This window comes from Oncorhynchus clarkii, chromosome 13 (genome assembly GCF_045791955.1).
Source record: "Oncorhynchus clarkii lewisi isolate Uvic-CL-2024 chromosome 13, UVic_Ocla_1.0, whole genome shotgun sequence".
In the NCBI taxonomy this organism is placed as follows: Eukaryota; Metazoa; Chordata; class Actinopteri; order Salmoniformes; family Salmonidae; genus Oncorhynchus; species Oncorhynchus clarkii.
In genome coordinates, this window is record NC_092159.1 from 66672411 (window position 1) to 66693492 (window position 21082).

At 42.2% G+C, this 21082-nt stretch overlaps 1 pseudogene; it reads left to right on the forward strand.

Moving 5' to 3' along the window:
• Positions 1-8679: 8679 nt before the first annotated feature.
• Positions 8680-16468, forward strand: LOC139424121 (gastrula zinc finger protein XlCGF48.2-like; annotated as a pseudogene).
• The last annotated feature ends 4614 nt before the right edge of the window (positions 16469-21082 follow it).

Consider the following 21082-nt stretch of genomic DNA (forward strand, 5'->3'; position numbering starts at 1 on the left):
TGGGTTGTTTTTGTTTGTATTATTATTATTATTTGTAGCTTGGAGTCAGTCATATTGAGACGCAGGTGACTCATTTAGAAACGTTGCATACCCACAAAATATCTCCCAAAACATCAATGCGCCAGTTTTCACACAAGAGGCATTTATAAAAACGGAACTTGACGTGCTCATCCTCCCGTGAACTTTAGACGGATCATGCGTGTGCAGTTTCCAGTGGTTGAAGTAGATCTATTGCTTTGCAGGAAGGCAAAGGTAGCCTATTAGTAGTAACCTTGCGTAAATTGAGAATATATGATTAAACTCTTATTCATAACAAAAAACAGGTAGCTAAATATAATAACAAGATGCAGTAATTTGCCCTCGCTACAGATGGCTATGTCGGTCCGTTCATACAGGACTAGTAAAGGTCCAGTGTGCTACTTTTGTGAGGAAGATTTTTATATAGGATATATATATCTATATATATATGTTTATTATTATTATTCCGATTTCTCGGGGTGCTTCAGCAACCCTACTTCCTGCGGCTATGCGTCTCAATACTTAAGCCTCAAGTAGACTATATGTAATTTATAAACATAATACATACAGTGCATTCTGAAAGTACTCAGACCGCTTGACATTTTCCACATTTTGTTACGTTACAGCCCTATTCTAAAATGGGTTAAATAAAACACATCAATATACACACAATACCCCATAGTGACATCACAATACCCCATAATGACATCACAATACCCCACAATGACGTCACAATACCCCATAATGACATCACAATACCCCACAATGACGTCACAATACCCCATAATGACAAAATGAAAACAGAAAAGAAATACCTTCTTTACATAAGTATTCAGCCCCTTTGCTTTTTGCCTCGAAATTGAGCCTTGATGAAAACCTGCTCCAGAGCGCTCAGGACCTCAGACTGGGGCGAAGGTTCACCTTCCAACAGGACAATGACCCTAAGCACACAGCCAAGTCAACGCAGGAGTGGCTTCGGGACAAGTCTCTGAATGTCCTTGTGTGGCCAAGCTAGAGCCCGGACTTGAACCCAATCAAACATCTCTGGAGAGACCTGAAAATAGCTGTGCAGCGATGCTCCCCATCCAACCTGACAGAGCTTGAGAGGATCTGCCGAGAAGAATGGGAGAAATACAGGTGTGCCAAGCTTGTAGTGTCATACCAAAGAAGACTAGACCGTAATCGCTACCAAAGGTGCTTCAACAAAGTACTGAGTAAAGGGTCTGAACACTTATGTATAAATGTGACATTGCTGTTGTTGATTTGTCCTTACGGGGTATTGTGTGTAGATTGGCTGTAGGACAAGGCTGTAACGTAACAAAATGTGTAAAAAGTCAAGGGGTCTGAATACTTTCCGAATGCCCTATATATCATAACCACTGCATGATTCATTTCTCACCTTGTTGATGTGATGACAAATAACCACGCCCATCTCTCATTTCATTGGGTCTACTAGATAGGCTATTATAATCTCTCATTTCATTGGGTCTACTAGATAGGCTATTAATCTCTCATTTCATTGGGTCTATTAGATAGGCTATTAATCTCTCATTTCATTGGGTCTACTAGATAGGCTATTATAATCTCTCATTTCATTGGGTCTATTAGATAGGCTATTAATCTCTAATTTCATTGGGTCTACTAGATAGGCTATTAATCTCTCATTTCATTGGGTCTACTAGATAGGCTATTAATCTCTCATTTCATTGGGTCTATTAGATAGGCTATTAATCTCTCATTTCATTGGGTCTATTAGATAGGCAATTAATCTCTCATTTCATTGGGTCTATTAGATAGGCTATTAATCTCTCATTTCATTGGGTCTACTAGATAGGCTATTAATCTCTCATTTCATTGGGTCTACTAGATAGGCTATTAATCTCTCATTTCATTGGGTCTACTAGATAGGCTATTATAATCTCTCATTTCATTGGGTCTACTAGATAGGCTATTAATCTCTCATTTCATTGGGTCTATTAGATAGGCTATTATAATGTCTAGTTTCATTGGGTCTATTAGATAGGCTATTAATCTCTCATTTCATTGGGTCTACTAGATAGGCTATTAATCTCTCATTTCATTGGGTCTATTAGATAGGCTATTAATCTCTCATTTCATTGGGTCTACTAGATATATCTATATATATATGTTTATTATTATTATTCCGATTTCTCGGGGTGCTTCAGCAACCCTACTTCCTGCGGCTATGCGTCTCAATACTTAAGCCTCAAGTAGACTATATGTAATTTATAAACATAATACATACAGTGCATTCTGAAAGTACTCAGACCGCTTGACATTTTCCACATTTTGTTACGTTACAGCCCTATTCTAAAATGGGTTAAATAAAACACATCAATATACACACAATACCCCATAGTGACATCACAATACCCCATAATGACATCACAATACCCCACAATGACGTCACAATACCCCATAATGACATCACAATACCCCACAATGACGTCACAATACCCCATAATGACAAAATGAAAACAGAAAAGAAATACCTTCTTTACATAAGTATTCAGCCCCTTTGCTTTTTGCCTCGAAATTGAGCCTTGATGAAAACCTGCTCCAGAGCGCTCAGGACCTCAGACTGGGGCGAAGGTTCACCTTCCAACAGGACAATGACCCTAAGCACACAGCCAAGTCAACGCAGGAGTGGCTTCGGGACAAGTCTCTGAATGTCCTTGTGTGGCCAAGCTAGAGCCCGGACTTGAACCCAATCAAACATCTCTGGAGAGACCTGAAAATAGCTGTGCAGCGATGCTCCCCATCCAACCTGACAGAGCTTGAGAGGATCTGCCGAGAAGAATGGGAGAAATACAGGTGTGCCAAGCTTGTAGTGTCATACCAAAGAAGACTAGACCGTAATCGCTACCAAAGGTGCTTCAACAAAGTACTGAGTAAAGGGTCTGAACACTTATGTATAAATGTGACATTGCTGTTGTTGATTTGTCCTTACGGGGTATTGTGTGTAGATTGGCTGTAGGACAAGGCTGTAACGTAACAAAATGTGTAAAAAGTCAAGGGGTCTGAATACTTTCCGAATGCCCTATATATCATAACCACTGCATGATTCATTTCTCACCTTGTTGATGTGATGACAAATAACCACGCCCATCTCTCATTTCATTGGGTCTACTAGATAGGCTATTATAATCTCTCATTTCATTGGGTCTACTAGATAGGCTATTAATCTCTCATTTCATTGGGTCTATTAGATAGGCTATTAATCTCTCATTTCATTGGGTCTACTAGATAGGCTATTATAATCTCTCATTTCATTGGGTCTATTAGATAGGCTATTAATCTCTAATTTCATTGGGTCTACTAGATAGGCTATTAATCTCTCATTTCATTGGGTCTACTAGATAGGCTATTAATCTCTCATTTCATTGGGTCTATTAGATAGGCTATTAATCTCTCATTTCATTGGGTCTATTAGATAGGCAATTAATCTCTCATTTCATTGGGTCTATTAGATAGGCTATTAATCTCTCATTTCATTGGGTCTACTAGATAGGCTATTAATCTCTCATTTCATTGGGTCTACTAGATAGGCTATTAATCTCTCATTTCATTGGGTCTACTAGATAGGCTATTATAATCTCTCATTTCATTGGGTCTACTAGATAGGCTATTAATCTCTCATTTCATTGGGTCTATTAGATAGGCTATTATAATGTCTAGTTTCATTGGGTCTATTAGATAGGCTATTAATCTCTCATTTCATTGGGTCTACTAGATAGGCTATTAATCTCTCATTTCATTGGGTCTATTAGATAGGCTATTAATCTCTCATTTCATTGGGTCTACTAGATAGGCTATTAATCTCTCATTTCATTGGGTCTATTAGATAGGCTATTAATCTCTCATTTCATTGGGTCTATTAGATAGGCTATTAATCTCTCATTTCATTGGGTCTATTAGATAGGCTATTAATCTCTCATTTCATTGGGTCTATTAGATAGGCTATTAATCTCTCATTTCATTGGGTCTACTAGATAGGCTATTAATCTCTCATTTCATTGGGTCTATTAGATAGGCTATTAATCTCTCATTTCATTGGGTCTACTAGATAGGCTATTAATCTCTCATTTCATTGGGTCTACTAGATAGGCTATTAATCTCTCATTTCATTGGGTCTATTAGATAGGCTATTAATCTCTCATTTCATTGGGTCTACTAGATAGGCTATTAATCTCTCATTTCATTGGGTCTACTAGATAGGCTATTAATCTCTCATTTCATTGGGTCTATTAGATAGGCTATTAATCTCTCATTTCATTGGGTCTATTAGATAGGCTATTAATCTCTCATTTCATTGGGTCTATTAGATAGGCTATTAATCTCTCATTTCATTGGGTCTATTAGATAGGCTATTAATCTCTCATTTCATTGGGTCTATTAGATAGGCTATTAATCTCTCATTTCATTGGGTCTATTAGATAGGCTATTAATCTCTCATTTCATTGGGTCTATTAGATAGGCTATTAATCTCTCATTTCATTGGGTCTATTAGATAGGCTATTAATCTCTCATTTCATTGGGTCTATTAGATAGGCTATTAATCTCTCATTGCATTGGGTCTATTAGATAGGCTATTAATCTCTCATTGCATTGGGTCTATTAGATAGGCTATTAATCTCTCATTTCATTGGGTCTATTAGATAGGCTATTAATCTCTCATTTCATTGGGTCTACTAGATAGGCTATTAATCTCTCATTTCATTGGGTCTATTAGATAGGCTATTAATCTCTCATTTCATTGGGTCTACTAGATAGGCTATTAATCTCTCATTTCATTGGGTCTATTAGATAGGCTATTAATCTCTCATTTCATTGGGTCTATTAGATAGGCTATTAATCTCTCATTTCATTGGGTCTATTAGATAGGCTATTAATCTCTCATTTCATTGGGTCTATTAGATAGGCTATTAATCTCTCATTGCATTGGGTCTATTAGATAGGCTATTAATCTCTCATTTCATTGGGTCTATTATTTAATCTCTCATTTCATTGATAGGCTATTAATCTCTCATTTCATTGGGTCTATTAGATAGGCTATTAATCTCTCATTTCATTGGGTCTATTAGATAGGCTATTAATCTCTCATTTCATTGGGTCTATTAGATAGGCTATTAATCTCTCATTGCATTGGGTCTATTAGATAGGCTATTAATCTCTCATTGCATTGGGTCTATTAGATAGGCTATTAATCTCTCATTTCATTGGGTTTATTAGATAGGCTATTAATCTCTCATTTCATTGGGTCTATTAGATAGGCTATTAATCTCTCATTTCATTGGGTCTATTAGATAGGCTATTAATCTCTCATTTCATTGGGTCTATTAGATAGGCTATTAATCTCTCATTTCATTGGGTCTATTAGATAGGCTATTAATCTCTCATTTCATTGGGTCTATTAGATAGGCTATTAATCTCTCATTTCATTGGGTCTATTAGATAGGCTATTAATCTCTCATTTCATTGGGTCTATTAGATAGGCTATTAATCTCTCATTTCATTGGGTCTATTAGATAGGCTATTAATCTCTCATTTCATTGGGTCTATTAGATAGGCTATTAATCTCTCATTTCATTGGGTCTACTAGATAGGCTATTAATCTCTCATTTCATTGGGTCTACTAGATAGGCTATTAATCTCTCATTTCATTGGGTCTATTAGATAGGCTATTAATCTCTCATTGCATTGGGTCTATTAGATAGGCTATTAATCTCTCATTTCATTGGGTCTATTAGATAGGCTATTAATCTCTCATTGCATTGGGTCTATTAGATAGGCTATTAATCTCATTTCATTGGGTCTATTAGATAGGCTATTAATCTCTCATTTCATTGGGTCTATTAGATAGGCTATTAATCTCTCATTTCATTGGGTCTATTAGATAGGCTATTAATCTCTCATTTCATTGGGTCTACTAGATAGGCTATTAATCTCTCATTTCATTGGGTCTACTAGATAGGCTATTAATCTCTCATTTCATTGGGTCTATTATTAGATAGGCTATTAATCTCTCATTTCATTGGGTCTATTATTAGATAGGCTATTAATCTCTCATTTCATTGGGTCTACTAGATAGGCTATTAATCTCTCATTTCATTGGGTCTATTAGATAGGCTATTAATCTCTCATTTCATTGGGTCTATTAGATAGGCTATTAATCTCTCATTTCATTGGGTCTACTAGATAGGCTATTAATCTCTCATTTCATTGGGTCTATTATTAGATAGGCTATTAATCTCTCATTTCATTGGGTCTATTAGATAGGCTATTAATCTCTCATTTCATTGGGTCTATTAGATAGGCTATTAATCTCTCATTTCATTGGGTCTATTAGATAGGCTATTAATCTCTCATTTCATTGGGTCTATTAGATAGGCTATTAATCTCTCATTTCATTGGGTCTATTAGATAGGCTATTAATCTCTCATTTCATTGGGTCTATTAGATAGGCTATTAATCTCTCATTTCATTGGGTCTATTAGATAGGCTATTAATCTCTCATTTCATTGGGTCTATTAGATAGGCTATTAATCTCTCATTTCATTGGGTCTATTAGATAGGCTATTAATCTCTCATTTCATTGGGTCTACTAGATAGGCTATTAATCTCTCATTTCATTGGGTCTATTAGATAGGCTATTAATCTCTCATTTCATTGGGTCTATTAGATAGGCTATTAATCTCTCATTGCATTGGGTCTATTAGATAGGCTATTAATCTCTCATTTCATTGGGTCTATTAGATAGGCTATTAATCTCTCATTGCATTGGGTCTATTAGATAGGCTATTAATCTCTCATTTCATTGGGTCTATTAGATAGGCTATTAATCTCTCATTTCATTGGGTCTATTAGATAGGCTATTAATCTCTCATTTCATTGGGTCTATTAGATAGGCTATTAATCTCTCATTTCATTGGGTCTATTAGATAGGCTATTAATCTCTCATTTCATTGGGTCTATTAGATAGGCTATTAATCTCTCATTTCATTGGGTCTATTAGATAGGCTATTAATCTCTCATTTCATTGGGTCTATTAGATAGGCTATTAATCTCTCATTTCATTGGGTCTATTAGATAGGCTATTAATCTCTCATTTCATTGGGTCTATTAGATAGGCTATTAATCTCTCATTTCATTGGGTCTATTAGATAGGCTATTAATCTCTCATTTCATTGGGTCTATTAGATAGGCTATTAATCTCTCATTTCATTGGGTCTATTAGATAGGCTATTATAATGTCTAGTTTCTGCTCTAGTCTATGCATTCAACAGGCAGCGCAGTTTATTACCTAGGGTACTGGGGGGTAACTAGCCCTCCCCTAAGATCAATGTCTAATTGCTGACACAAGAAAGCAATGTTTGGAAAATAAATGGTATGTGTATGAAGGTTATGCGTAGGCCAATAAACTATAAAGGGAAATAAATATCTACAGTTTACACTTTTTTTTGTTATTTCATGAAACTTTGTTTTTAGAAAAGGGGCAACAGTTACCTCGGTAGAAGATGATCAATAAAATGTATTTATAAAGCCCTTCTTACATCAGCTGATGTCACAAGATGCTGTACAGAAACCCAGCCTAAAACCCCAAACAGAAAGCAATGCAGGTGTAGAAGCACGGTGGCTAGGAAAAACTCCCTAGAAAGTCAGGAACCTAGGAAGAAACCAAGAGAGGGAGCAGGCTATGAGGGGTGGCCAGTCTTCTTCTGCCTGTGCCGGGTGGAGATTATAACAGAACATGGTCAAGATGTTGAAACGTTCCTAGATGACCAGCAGGGTCAAATAATAATAATCACAGTGGCATAGGATTTCACAGAAGTGTGTTAAAATCCATTTAATTCGTTTTATTTAGAAATGATTTAGTAAGTAATACTTAAAAGCTAAGTCTAGTTGTCTAATTTTTATTATTTAATAGGTCCTCATGAGAGCCAGTTTCATCATAGCGCTTGGTGGTTTTTGCAACTGCACTTGAAGAAACTTTCAAAGTTCTTGACATTTCCCATATTGACTCACCATGTCTTAAAGTAATGATGGGCTGTCATTTCTCGTTGCTTATTTGAGCTGTTCTTGCCATAATATGGACTTGGTCTTTTACCAAATCGGGCTATCTTCTGTATACCACCCCTACCTTGTTACAACACAACAGACTGGCTCAAACACATTAAGAAGGAAAGAAATTCCAGAAATGCACTTTTAACAAAGCACAACTGTTAATTTAAATCCATTCCAGGTGACTACCTCATGAAGCTGGTTGAGAGAATGTCAAGAGTGTGCAAAGCTGTCATCAAGGCAAAGGTTGGCTACTTTGAAGGATCTAAAATATATGATTTGTTTAACACTTTTTTGGTTACTACATGATACCATATGTGTTATTTCATAGTTCTGATGTCTTCACTATTTTTCTACAATGTAGAAAATAGTTTTAAAAAATAAAGAAAAACCCTTGAATGAGTAGGTGTGTCCAAACTTTTGACTGGTACTGAAAATATAATTATTTTATTTTTTGGTTAAAGTATCAGTTTTTACGCCACCCAGTAGGTGGCGGCAATGGACATTTTAGGATGTATTCTAAACCTTAAAGAAGAAGAAGCCCATAGACGACAGCCTCAAGATAAATGTTTCTTAAAAATGTCGAAACCACAGTTGTTGACTGTGTTTATAGCCAAGCGATTAATATCGGCAGCCGTGAACATATTTGGGATAGAGGAAAGGTGGATAGCTCAGTACCAGGAGCCACTAGCAGCAGTGACTGTTGAGATAATGGCGGCGGTGGAAACGACGATAGAACAAGAGCTCTCTAGTTCAAAGCAGGAGATTGAACGTCTACGGAGGCTTCTTCTGGAGTTGGGAGCAGGTTCGTAGATAGGTCTTGAAAGAGAGCGAGGGGGGGTGGGTTACACGGGTAACAAATAACCACCAAAGAGGGGCAGCTAGTTTAGCCCACAGCATGACTAGAATGAGCTGTTTTTAAGCAACGCCGGTGTATTTCAGAGGAGAACGAATGCCCCTCCCAGGGAAGCTACCGCACGGACTTCAAGGCCGCCCGCGGTACTGCCGGCATTGTTAGCTGAAAACAAGACAACCCATTATTGTGAATAGGAAAATGCCGATCTTCGTGTAAATAAACACATTTCGAAATGTGAGAGTTCAATGGTTTTTTCAGCTCACTGGTTTTCTTGGCCTCAGTGCAGACTTGAGAGCTTTTGTCGTTTCTCTGCCTGTGTCCTCCTTGATTTGAGGGTCTTTAACACAGGTTCCTCGCTCTCATCCACATGCCAAATCCTCGTATAAATAAACACATTTCGAAAACCCATTACTCCAGATGTACACACAAGTTAAGGACAATTTAGTAGGTAATGGCAGCCTGCAGTACCCCGGTTGAACCTCAGCTTGACAAACTCAATGAGAGGGCGCACCACTGAGCTAGCCTGCAACGTCACTCTCTGGAGTAGCTGAAAACGTCGCATCTTTAATGCCGCGTTCAAAACAAATGGAAACTCGGAAAATACGAGTTCAAATCATGATCGGAAAGTCGGAGCTCTAGAAATGGATGACCGTTAAAAAAAAATCGTTTTTATATTTTTTCCCCCCAATCTGAGCTCGTTTTTTTCCTGAGTTCCTAGTTGTATTGAACGTAGTGAAGTCGGATATTTCCGAGTTCCTAGTTTTAAACGAGGCATTAGTCTACATTCGTTTCCCACATGAGAGGCCATCATAACCGGCTTCAAATGCGCTATTGAGTCTTCACATAGGAATGAACGGTGTTACGTGATCGATGGCTTTGTCTATTCAAATTGGCATTGGCGTATTTACGCTAGTGTTGCTTTGAATTGCCTTGCAAACAAACCTGAACAGTCCACGGGAAGCCAGACGTTAATTAAATACAATTCCATTTCCTGTGGCGGTGGGCGTGGACTGTTGGTCATTATAACGGGGAATCTGAAATTAAAATATCTAAAGGAATGTGTTATTCAGCAGACTTTCCGTTAGCTGCTAAGCTAGAATACCTGTTTTAACGTCCCATCTGAAAGACAGCACCCTACACAGGGCAATGTCCCCAATCACTGCCTTGGGGCATTGGGATATATATTTTTTTTAGACTCGAGGAAACAGTGCCTCAAACTGTCCCGCCAACACCACTTCCAGCTGGTCTCCCATCCAGGGACCGACCAGGACCGACCCTGCTTAGCTTGAGTGGTAAACCAGCAGTGGGATGCAGGGTGGTGTGTTGCTGGCCAACCACATATAAGAGTAATGCGATGTAGCCTAATGTAAGTAGATATCTAGCTAAGCCCTCTGGGATGTGATGTAGCCTAATGTAAGTAGATATCTAGCTAAGTCCTCTGGGATGTGATGTAGCCTAATGTAAGTAGATATCTAGCTAAGCCCTCTGGGATGTAATGTAGCCTAATGTAAGTAGCTAAGCCCTCTGGGATGTAATGTAGCCTAATGTAAGTAGATATCTAGCTAAGCCCTCTGGGATGTGATGTAGCCTAATGTAAGTAGCTAAGCCCTCTGGGATGTGATGTAGCCTAATGTAAGTAGCTAAGCCCTCTGGGATGTAATGTAGCCTTATGTAAGTAGCTAAGCCCTCTGGGATGTAATGTAGCCTAATGTAAGTACCTAAGGCATCTGGGATGTAATGTAGCCTAATGTAAGTAGCTAAGCCCTCTGGGATGTAATGTAGCCTTATGTAAGTAGCTAAGCCCTCTGGGATGTAATGTAGCCTAATGTAAGTAGCTAAGCCCTCTTGGATGTAATGTAGCCTAATGTAAGTAGCTAAGCCTTCTGGGATGTGATGTAGACTATTGTAAGTAGATATCTAGCTAAGCCCTCTGGGATGTGATGTAGCCTAATGTAAGTAGCTAAGCCCTCTGGGATGTGATGTAGCCTAATGTAAGTAGATATCTAGCTAAGCCCTCTGGGATGTAATGTAGCCTAATGTAAGTAGCTAAGCCCTCTGGGATGTGATGCAGCCTAATGTAAGTAGCTAAGCCCTCTGGGATGTAATGTAGCCTAATGTAAGTAGATATCTAGCTAAGCCCTCTGGGATGTAATGTAGCCTAATGTAAGTAGCTAAGCCCTCTGGGATGTGATGTAGCCTAATGTAAGTAGATATCTAGCTAAGCCCTCTGGGATGTGATGTAGACTAATGTAAGTAGCTAAGAACTCTGGGATGTGATGTAGACTAATGTACGTAGCTAAGTCCTCTGGGATGTGATGTAGCCTAATGTAAGTAGCTAAGCCCTCTGGGATGTAATGTAGCCTAATGTAAGTAGCTAAGCCCTCTGGGATGTGATGTAGACTAATGTAAGTAGCTAAGCCCTCTGGGATGTGATATAGCCTAATGTAAGTAGATATCTAGCTAAGCCCTCTGGGATGTGATGTAGCCTAATGTAAGTAGCTAAGCCCTCTGGGATGTGATGTAGCCTAATGTAAGTAGATATCTAGCTAAACCCTCTGGGATGTGATGTAGCCTAATGTAAGTAGATATCTAGCTAAGCCCTCTGGGATGTGATGTAGCCTAATGTAAGTAGATATCTAGCTAAGCCCTCTGGGATGTGATGTAGCCTAATGTAAGTAGATATCTAGCTAAGCCCTCTGGGATGTGATGTAGCCTAATGTAAGTAGATATCTAGCTAAGCCCTCTGGGATGTGATGTAGCCTAATGTAAGTAGATATCTAGCTAAGCCCTCTGGGATGTGATGTAGCCTAACGTAAGTAGATATCTAGCTAAGCCCTCTGGGATGTGATGTAGCCTAATGTAAGTAGATATCTAGCTAAGCCCTCTGGGATGTGATGTAGCCTAATGTAAGTAGATATCTAGCTAAGCCCTCTGGGATGTGATGCAGCCTAATGTAAGTAGCTAAGCCCTCTGGGATGTGATGTAGCCTAACGTAAGTAGATATCTAGCTAAGCCCTCTAGGATGTGATGCAGCCTAATGTAAGTAGCTAAGCCCTCTGGGATGTGATGTAGCCTAATGTAAGTAGATATCTAGCTAAGCCCTCTGGGATGTGATGTAGCCTAATGTAAGTAGATATCTAGCTAAGCCCTCTGGGATGTGATGTAGCCTAATGTAAGTAGATATCTAGCTAAGCCCTCTGGGATGTGATGTAGCCTAATGTAAGTAGCTAAGCCCTCTGGGATGTAATGTAGCCTAATGTAAGTAGCTAAGCCCTCTGGGATGTAATGTAGCCTTATGTAAGTAGCTAAGCCCTCTGGGATGTAATGTAGCCTTATGTAAGTAGCTAAGCCCTCTGGGATGTAATGTAGCCTAATGTAAGTAGCTAAGCCCTCTGGGATGTAATGTAGCCTTATGTAAGTAGCTAAGCCCTCTGGGATGTGATGTAGCCTAATGTAAGTAGATATCTAGCTAAGCCCTCTGGGGTGTAATGTAGCCTAATGTAAGTAGATATCTAGCTAAGCCCTCTTGGATGTGATGTAGCCTAATGTAAGTAGATATCTAGCTAAGCCCTCTGGGATGTGATGTAGCCTAATGTAAGTAGATATCTAGCTAAGCCCTCTGGGATGTGATGTAGCCTAACGTAAGTAGATATCTAGCTAAGCCCTCTGGGATGTGATGTAGCCTAATGTAAGTAGCTAAGCCCTCTGGGATGTAATGTAGCCTAATGTAAGTAGATATCTAGCTAAGCCCTCTGGGATGTAATGTAGCCTAATGTAAGTAGATATCTAGCTAAGCCCTCTGGGATGTGATGTAGCCTAATGTAAGTAGCTAAGCCCTCTGGGATGTAATGTAGCCTAATGTAAGTAGATATCTAGCTAAGCCCTCTGGGATGTGATGTAGCCTAATGTAAGTAGATATCTAGCTAAGCCCTCTGGGATGTGATGTAGCCTAATGTAAGTAGATATCTAGCTAAGCCCTCTGGGATGTAATGTAGCCTAATGTAAGTAGATATCTAGCTAAGCCCTCTGAGATGTGATGTAGCCTAATGTAAGTAGATATCTAGCTAAGCCCTCTGGGATGTGATGTAGCCTAATGTAAGTAGATATCTAGCTAAGCCCTCTGGGATGTGATGTAGCCTAATGTAAGTAGATATCTAGCTAAGCCCTCTGGGATGTGATGTAGCCTAATGTAAGTAGATATCTAGCTAAGCCCTCTGGGATGTAATGTAGCCTAATGTAAGTAGATATCTAGCTAAGGCCTCTGGGATGTGATGTAGCCTAATGTAAGTAGATATCTAGCTAAGCCCTCTGGGATGTAATGTAGCCTAATGTAAGTAGATATCTAGCTAAGGCCTCTGGGATGTGATGTAGACTAATGTAAGTAGATATCTAGCTAAGCCCTCTGGGATGTGATGTAGCCTAATGTAAGTAGATATCTAGCTAAGCCCTCTGGGATGTGATGTAGCCTAATGTAAGTAGATATCTAGCTAAGCCCTCTGGGATGTGATGTAGCCTAATGTAAGTAGATATCTAGCTAAGCCCTCTGGGATGTAATGTAGCCTAATGTAAGTAGATATCTAGCTAAGCCCTCTGGGATGTAATGTAGCCTAATGTAAGTAGATATCTAGCTAAGCCCTCTGGGATGTGATGTAGCCTAATGTAAGTAGATATCTAGCTAAGCCCTCTGGGATGTGATGTAGCCTAATGTAAGTAGATATCTAGCTAAGCCCTCTGGGATGTAATGTAGCCTAATGTAAGTAGATATCTAGCTAAGCCCTCTGGGATGTGATGTAGCCTAATGTAAGTAGATATCTAGCTAAGCCCTCTGGGATGTGATGTAGCCTAATGTAAGTAGATATCTAGCTAAGCCCTCTGGGATGTGATGTAGCCTAATGTAAGTAGATATCTAGCTAAGCCCTCTGGGATGTGATGTAGCCTAATGTAAGTAGCTAAGGCCTCTGGGATGTAATGTAGCCTAATGTAAGTAGATATCTAGCTAAGGCCTTTCATCCATTGTCATTTGTCATTGTGGCCAAAGCAAAGAGCAGCCAACCTCCCAGCTAGATTCACTACTATATGCTGTATGATATCCCTCTAGCCTCAGCAGAGCGTAGACACACGAGTGTGTTTGGATAAATATGAAATGTCTTTGTCTAACTGGCTAATTATTCCGTCTCCTTCTCTCCAGATCCCCAGCAGCTAACTGTCCCTGAAGAGGAGGTTCCCCCTGAGCAGCAGCACTGTGAGCAGGAGTGGAGCCCCAGTCTGGGGCAGCAGGACACAGAGCCCTCACAGATTAAAGAGGAACAGGAGGAACTCGGGACGAGTCAGGAGGAACTCGGGACGAGTCAGGAGGAACTCGGGACGAGTCGGGAGGAAGAGCAGCTTCACAGACTTGAGTCTGATTCCACAGATGTTGTAGAGTTCATATTTACTGCTCCTCCCTGTGTGGAAAAGTACTCTGATCAGGACAGAGAGAGAGAGGGGACTCTCTACCCACCAACACAACTGAACAGATCCAAACAGAACCTAATGGAGAGGACTACAGAGTATCAGAACCAACCAGTGACTCTCTGCTCCTCTCTGCAGTAAATCCAGACTGTTCGGCAGCTCACAGTGAAATCATTGTAAGTGTGGATGAGGATGAGAGCGAGGAGCCTGTGTCAAAGACCCTCAAATCAAGGAGGACACAGGCAGAGAAACGACAAAGCTCTCAAGTCTGCACTGAGGCCAAGAAAACCAGTGAGCTGAAAGAACCGTTGAAGTCTCACACAAATAAGAAGCCGTTCAAATGTCCTGTGTGCAGTAAACGCTATAAGACACTAGGCGGTTTAAAAACGCATCAGAGAATTCACTCAACTGAAAATAATCATCACTGCAAGAAATGTGGCCAATCATTTAACTTGTTGCAACAATGGAAGAAACATATGAAGAATCACACAGAGGAGGAATCGCCTACGTGTCACGTGTGCAGTAAACGTTTTAAACTACCAAACCATCTGAAAACTCATATGAGATGCCACAACGTAGAGAAATCCAGTCAGTGTCCGACATGTGGAAAACACTTTAAATCAGCGAAAGAGCTAGAGATTCACCAGAGAATTCACACGGGAGAGAAACCATATCCATGTCCGACATGTGAAAAATGCTTTACATTAGCAAAAGACCTAAAGAAACATCAGAGAATTCACACTGAAGATCAACGATACCAGTGTCCGACATGTGGAAAACACTTTAAATCAGCGAAAGAGCTAGAGATTCACCAGAGAATTCACACGGGAGAGAAACCGTTTCAGTGTCCGACATGTGAAAAGCACTTTAAATCAAAGTACAACCTTAAACACCACATGAAAATTCACACCGAAGAGAAATCGTATCGCTGCAATGATTGTGTCAAGTGTTACAGGACAAAGACGGGCTTAGAAGAGCACGTGAGGACTCACACAGGGGAGAAACCTTTTAAGTGTTCCGTGTGTGAAAAGTGCTTTACTTCAACAACCATTCTAAGACGCCACGAGAGAACTCACAGTGGAGAGAAACCACACGGCTGCACACAATGCAACAAACGCTTCCCTGTCAAGTCAGACCTGGTTAAACACATGAGAACGCACACAGGGGAGAAACCTTTTAGCTGTAAAGAATGTGACAAGTGTTTCAGTCATAACATTAGCCTGAGACTGCACATGAGAACTCACACAGGGGTGAAACCGTACAGCTGCGAAGAATGTGGCAAATGTTTTTCTGTTAACAGTAACCTGAGAATGCACATGAAAATTCACACAGGAGAGAAATCGTTTTGTTGCCAGGAATGCGGTAAATGTTTCCGTCATAAAATTAGCCTGAGACTGCATATGATGACTCACAGTGGTGGAGAGAATCTTCACGGATGTACTCAATGCAACAAACGTTTCCCCATCAAATCTCTCCTGGTTAAACACATGATGACGCACACAGGGGAGAAATCTAATAGCTGCAAAGAATGTAGCAAATGTTTCCTTCATAACATTAGCCTGAGACTGCACATGAGAATGCACACAGGGGAGAAATCATATACCTGCAAAGCGTGTGGCAAATGTTTCCAAAACAAGATGGTTCTGACGAGGCATATGAGAACTCACAAAGGAGAGAATCCATATAAGTGTCCTCTTTGTGTCAGTTCCCTTATGCCATCAAATGAACTAAAACATCTTTACTTGGGAGAGAAACCAGAGACCGACCAACCAGAGAATCCATCGTGCCTCTGCAGCGATTGTGGCAAACGCTTCCCAACGATGAAAACCCTGAGAGACCACGTGAGGACCACACATGAAGAAAGAAGGCATCCGTGCTCTGTTTGTGGAGATTTCTTTATGTCGTTGGGTTCTCTTAAAGTTCACCAGAAAATTCACACTGGAGAGAAACCCCACCAGTGTTCTGTTTGTGGGAAATATTTTGCATTGTAGTGATGGGAAGTTTGGCTCTTTTTACAGACTCTGATCTTTGACTCATTTAAATAAATAAAAAAAACTCCTCTTTCGACTAATTTCTTGCGAGTCAGTAATGCCCAGAGCACGCAGGACCCCCCTACCGGTGAATGACGAAATGATTCTAAAAGCCTCTCGTTCACAATAAGGGGCTTATTGGTGTCGTCATTTGTAAAAGTGGCTTTAAGCAATGTACATTTGCGGTGGTTGCCATACATACAGAGGATATTATTTATTGATACCTTGTGGAAGGAGGTCTAGGTACGGCCTGACTAGATTGCCAAGGCGTTCCGTCGAGTCGTTACAGAGGCTTGACGGCTGTGAGGGTTAATATGCACACAATAATTCACAAACTGCAGCACCCCCAAGTCGATTTGTGTTCCAGTTTGTTGAGCAGAGGCGGTGGTGTGTTTTGGTTCTACGAGCTGTGTAGTATCATAACATTCAATTGTTAATGAGTCCAGGAGCGGCAGGAAGCCTAGTGGTTAGAGTGTAGGGGCGGCAGGTAGCCTAGTGGTTAGAGTGTAGGGGCGGCAGGTAGTCTAGTGGTTAGAGTGTAGGGGCGGCAGGTAGTCTAGTGGTTAGAGTGTAGGGGTGGCAGGTAGTCTAGTGGTTAGAGTGTAGGGGAGGCAGGTAGTCTAGTGGTTAGAGTGTAGGGGCGGCAGGTAGCCTAGTGGTTAGAGTGTAGGGGCGGCAGGTAGCCTAGTGGTTAGAGTGTAGGGGCGGCAGGGTAGTCTAGTGGTTAGAGTGTAGGGGCGGCAGGTAGCCTAGTGGTTAGAGTGTAGGGGCGGCAGGGTAGTCTAGTGGTTAGAGTGTAGGGGCGGCAGGTAGACTAGTGGTTAGAGTGTAGGGGCGGCAGGTAGCCTAGTGGTTAGAGTGTAGGGGCGGCAGGGTAGTCTAGTGGTTAGAGTGTAGGGGCGGCAGGTAGCCTAGTGGTTAGAGTGTTTGGGCGGCAGGTAGCCTAGTGGTTAGAGTGTTTGGGCGGCAGGTAGCCTAGTGGTTAGAGTGTAGGGGCGGCAGGTAGCCTAGTGGTTAGAGTGTAGGGCGGCAGGAAGCCTAGTGGTTAGAGTGTAGGTGCGGCAGGAAGCCTAGTGGTTAGAGTGTAGAGGCGGCAGGTAGCCTAGTGGTTAGAGTGTAGAGACGGCAGGTAGCCTAGTGGTTAGAGTGTAGGGGCGGCAGGTAGCCTAGTGGTTAGAGTGTAGGGGCGGCAGGTAGCCTAGTGGTTAGAGTGTAGGGGCGGCAGGTAGCCTAGTGGTTAGAGTGTAGGGGCGGCAGGTAGCCTAGTGGTTAGAGTGTAGGGGCGGCAGGTAGCCTAGTGGTTAGAGTGTAGGGGCGGCAGGTAGCCTAGTGGTTAAAGCGTTGGACTAGGAACCGGAAGGTTGCAAGATTGAATCCCTGAGCTGACAAGGTCAAAATCTGTTGTTCTGCCCCTGAACAAGGCAGTTAACCCACTGTTCCTAGACCAGTTAACCCACTGTTCCCCGGTAGGCCGTCATTGTAAATAAGAATTTGTTCTTAACTGATTTACCGAGTTAAATAAATGTTAAATAAATAACTGTATTAACTGAACGCACGGTGCAAGAATGATCAGATCTAAACATGTCTTTTTGTTCACTGCGCTCTCTGCAGGCGTATCTGTTTCCTGCCTGGGTATATGACAGACAGCTGTTGGTCAGAGCACTTCTCTGCAGGTGTATCTGTTTCCTGCCTGGGTATATGACGGACAGCTGTTGGTCAGAGCACGTCTCTGGAGGAGGAAGAGGAGGAGGAGCCAATCCGATAGTAGGACTCAATGCGGCCAGCAGGTCAAACGAACAACTAAAATGAACGAGTCATTCAGAAAAACGAGTCCGTAAAATGAGTCGTTCACAAAGAAAGAATCGTTCGCAACCTGACAACACAATAGTGATGTGGATTTTTATCTAAAACTCAACTAGGGAGTTCACTCTGGAGAGAAACGTCAGTTTATCTAAAACTCAACCAGGGAGTTCACTCTGGAAAGAAACGTCAGTTTATCTAAAACTCAACCAGGGAGTTCACTCTGGAGAGAAACGTCAGTTTATCTAAAACTCAACCAGGGAGTTCACTCTGGAGAGAAACCGTTGTCAGGTTATCTAAAACTCCACCAGGGAGTTCACTCTGGAGAGAAACGTAGTCAGGTTATCTAAAACTCCACCAGGGAGTTCACTCGGGAGAGAAACGTAGTCAGGTTATCTAAAACTCCACCAGGGAGTTCACTCTGGAGAGAAACCGTTGTCAGGTTATCTAAAACTCCACCAGGGAGTTCACTCTGGAGAGAAACGTAGTCAGGTTATCTAAAACTCCACCAGGGAGTTCACTCTGGAGAGAAACATAGTCAGGTTATCTAAAACTCCACCAGGGAGTTCACTCTGGAGAGAAACGTTGTCAGGTTATCTAAAACTCCACCAGGGAGTTCACTCTGGAGAGAAACCGTTGTCAGGTTATCTAAAACTCCACCAGGGAGTTCACTCTGGAGAGAAACGTAGTCAGGTTATCTAAAACTCCACCAGGGAGTTCACTCTGGAGAGAAACGTAGTCAGGTTATCTAAAACTCCACCAGGGAGTTCACTCTGGAGAGAAACGTAGTCAGGTTATCTAAAACTCGTAAAGGGTGTGTCCCCCCCACTAGGAGTCTAGTAAAGGGTGTGTCCCCCCACTGGGAGTCTAGTAAAGGGTGTGGTCCCACTAGGAGTCTAGTAAAGGGTGTTGTCCCCCACTAGGAGTCTAGTAAAGGGTGTGTCCCCCCACTAGGAGTCTAGTAAAGGGTGTGGCCCCACTATGAGTCTAGTAAAGGGTGTGTCCCCCCACTAGGAGTCTAGTAAAGGGTGTGGCCCCACTATGAGTCTAGTAAAGGGTGTGTGTCCCCACTAGGAGTCTAGTAAAGGGTGTTGTCCCCCACTAGGAGTCTAGTAAAGGGTGTTGTCCCCCACTAGGAGTCTAGTAAAGGGTGTGTCCCCCCACTAGGAGTCTAGTAAAGGGTGTGGCCCCACTATGAGTCTAGTAAAGGGTGTGTCCCCCCACTAGGAGTCTAGTAAAGGGTGTGGCCCCACTATGAGTCTAGTAAAGGGTGTGTGTCCCCACTAGGAGTCTAGTAAAGGGTCTGGTCCCACTAGGAGTCTAGTAAAGGGTGTGTCCCCCCACTAGGAGTCTAGTAAAGGGTGTGGCCCCACTATGAGTCTAGTAAAGGGTGTGGCCCCACTATGAGTCTAGTAAAGGGTGTGGCCCCACTATGAGTCTAGTAAAGGGTGTGGCCCCACTATGAGTCTAGTAAAGGGTGTGGTCCCACTAGGAGTCTAGTAAAGGGTGTGTCCCCCCCACTAGGAGTCTAGTAAAGGGTGTGGCCCCACTATGAGTCTAGTAAAGGGTGTGTCCCCCCACTAGGAGTCTAGTAAAGGGTGTGGTCCCACTAGGAGTCTAGTAAAGGGTGTGGTCCCCCCACTAGGAGTCTAGTAAAGGGTGTGGTCCCCCCACTAGGAGTCTAGTAAAGGGTGTGGTCCCACCACTAGGAGTCTAGTAAAGGATGTTGCCCCCCCACTAGGAGTCTAGTAAAGGGTGTGTCCCCACTAGGAGTCTAGTAAAGGGTGTGGTCCCAATAGGAGTCTAGTAAAGGGTGTGGTCCCACTAGGAGTCTAGTAAAGGGTGTGGCCCCACTAGGAGTCTAGTAAAGGGTGTGGCCCCACTAGGAGTCTAGTAAAGGGTGTGGCCCCACTAGGAGTCTAGTAAAGGGTGTGTCCCCACTAGGAGTCTAGTAAAGGGTGTGGTCCCACTAGGAGTCTAGTAAAGGGTGTGGCCCCACTAGGAGTCTAGTAAAGGGTGTGGCCCCACTAGGAGTCTAGTAAAGGGTGTGGTCCCACTAGCAGTCTAGTAAAGGGTGTGTCCCCACTAGGAGTCTAGTAAAGGGTGTGTCCCCCCACTAGGAGTCTAGTAAAGGGTGTGTCCCCCCACTAGGAGTCTAGTAAAGGGTGTGTCCCCCCACTAGGAGTCTAGTAAAGGTGTGGTCCCCCCACTAGGAGTCTAGTAAAGGGTGTGGTCCCACCACTAGGAGTCTAGTAAAGGGTGTGGTCCCACTAGCAGTCTAGTAAAGGGTGTGTCCCCACTAGGAGTCTAGTAAAGGGTGTGTCCCCCCACTAGGAGTCTAGTAAAGGGTGTGTCCCCCCACTAGGAGTCTAGTAAAGGTGTGGTCCCCCCACTAGGAGTCTAGTAAAGGGTGTGTCCCCCCACTAGGAGTCTAGTAAAGGGTGTGTCCCCCCACTAGGAGTCTAGTAAAGGGTGTGGTCCCCCCACTAGGAGTCTAGTAAAGGGTGTGTCCCCACTAGGAGTCTAGTAAAGGGTGTGTCCCCACTAGGAGTCTAGTAAAGGGTGTGGCCCCACTAGGAGTCTAGTAAAGGGTGTGTCCCCACTAGGAGTCTAGTAAAGGGTGTGGTCCCAATAGGAGTCTAATAAAGGGTGTGGTCCCACTAGGAGTCTAGTAAAGGGTGTGGTCCCACTAGGAGTCTAGTAAAGGGTGTTTCCCCCCACTAGGAGTATAGTAAAGGGTGTGCCTCCCCCACTATGAGTCTAGTAAAGGGTGTGTCCCCCCACTAGGATTCTAGTAAAGGGTGTGGTCCCACTAGGAGTCTAGTAAAGGGTGTGGTCCCACTAG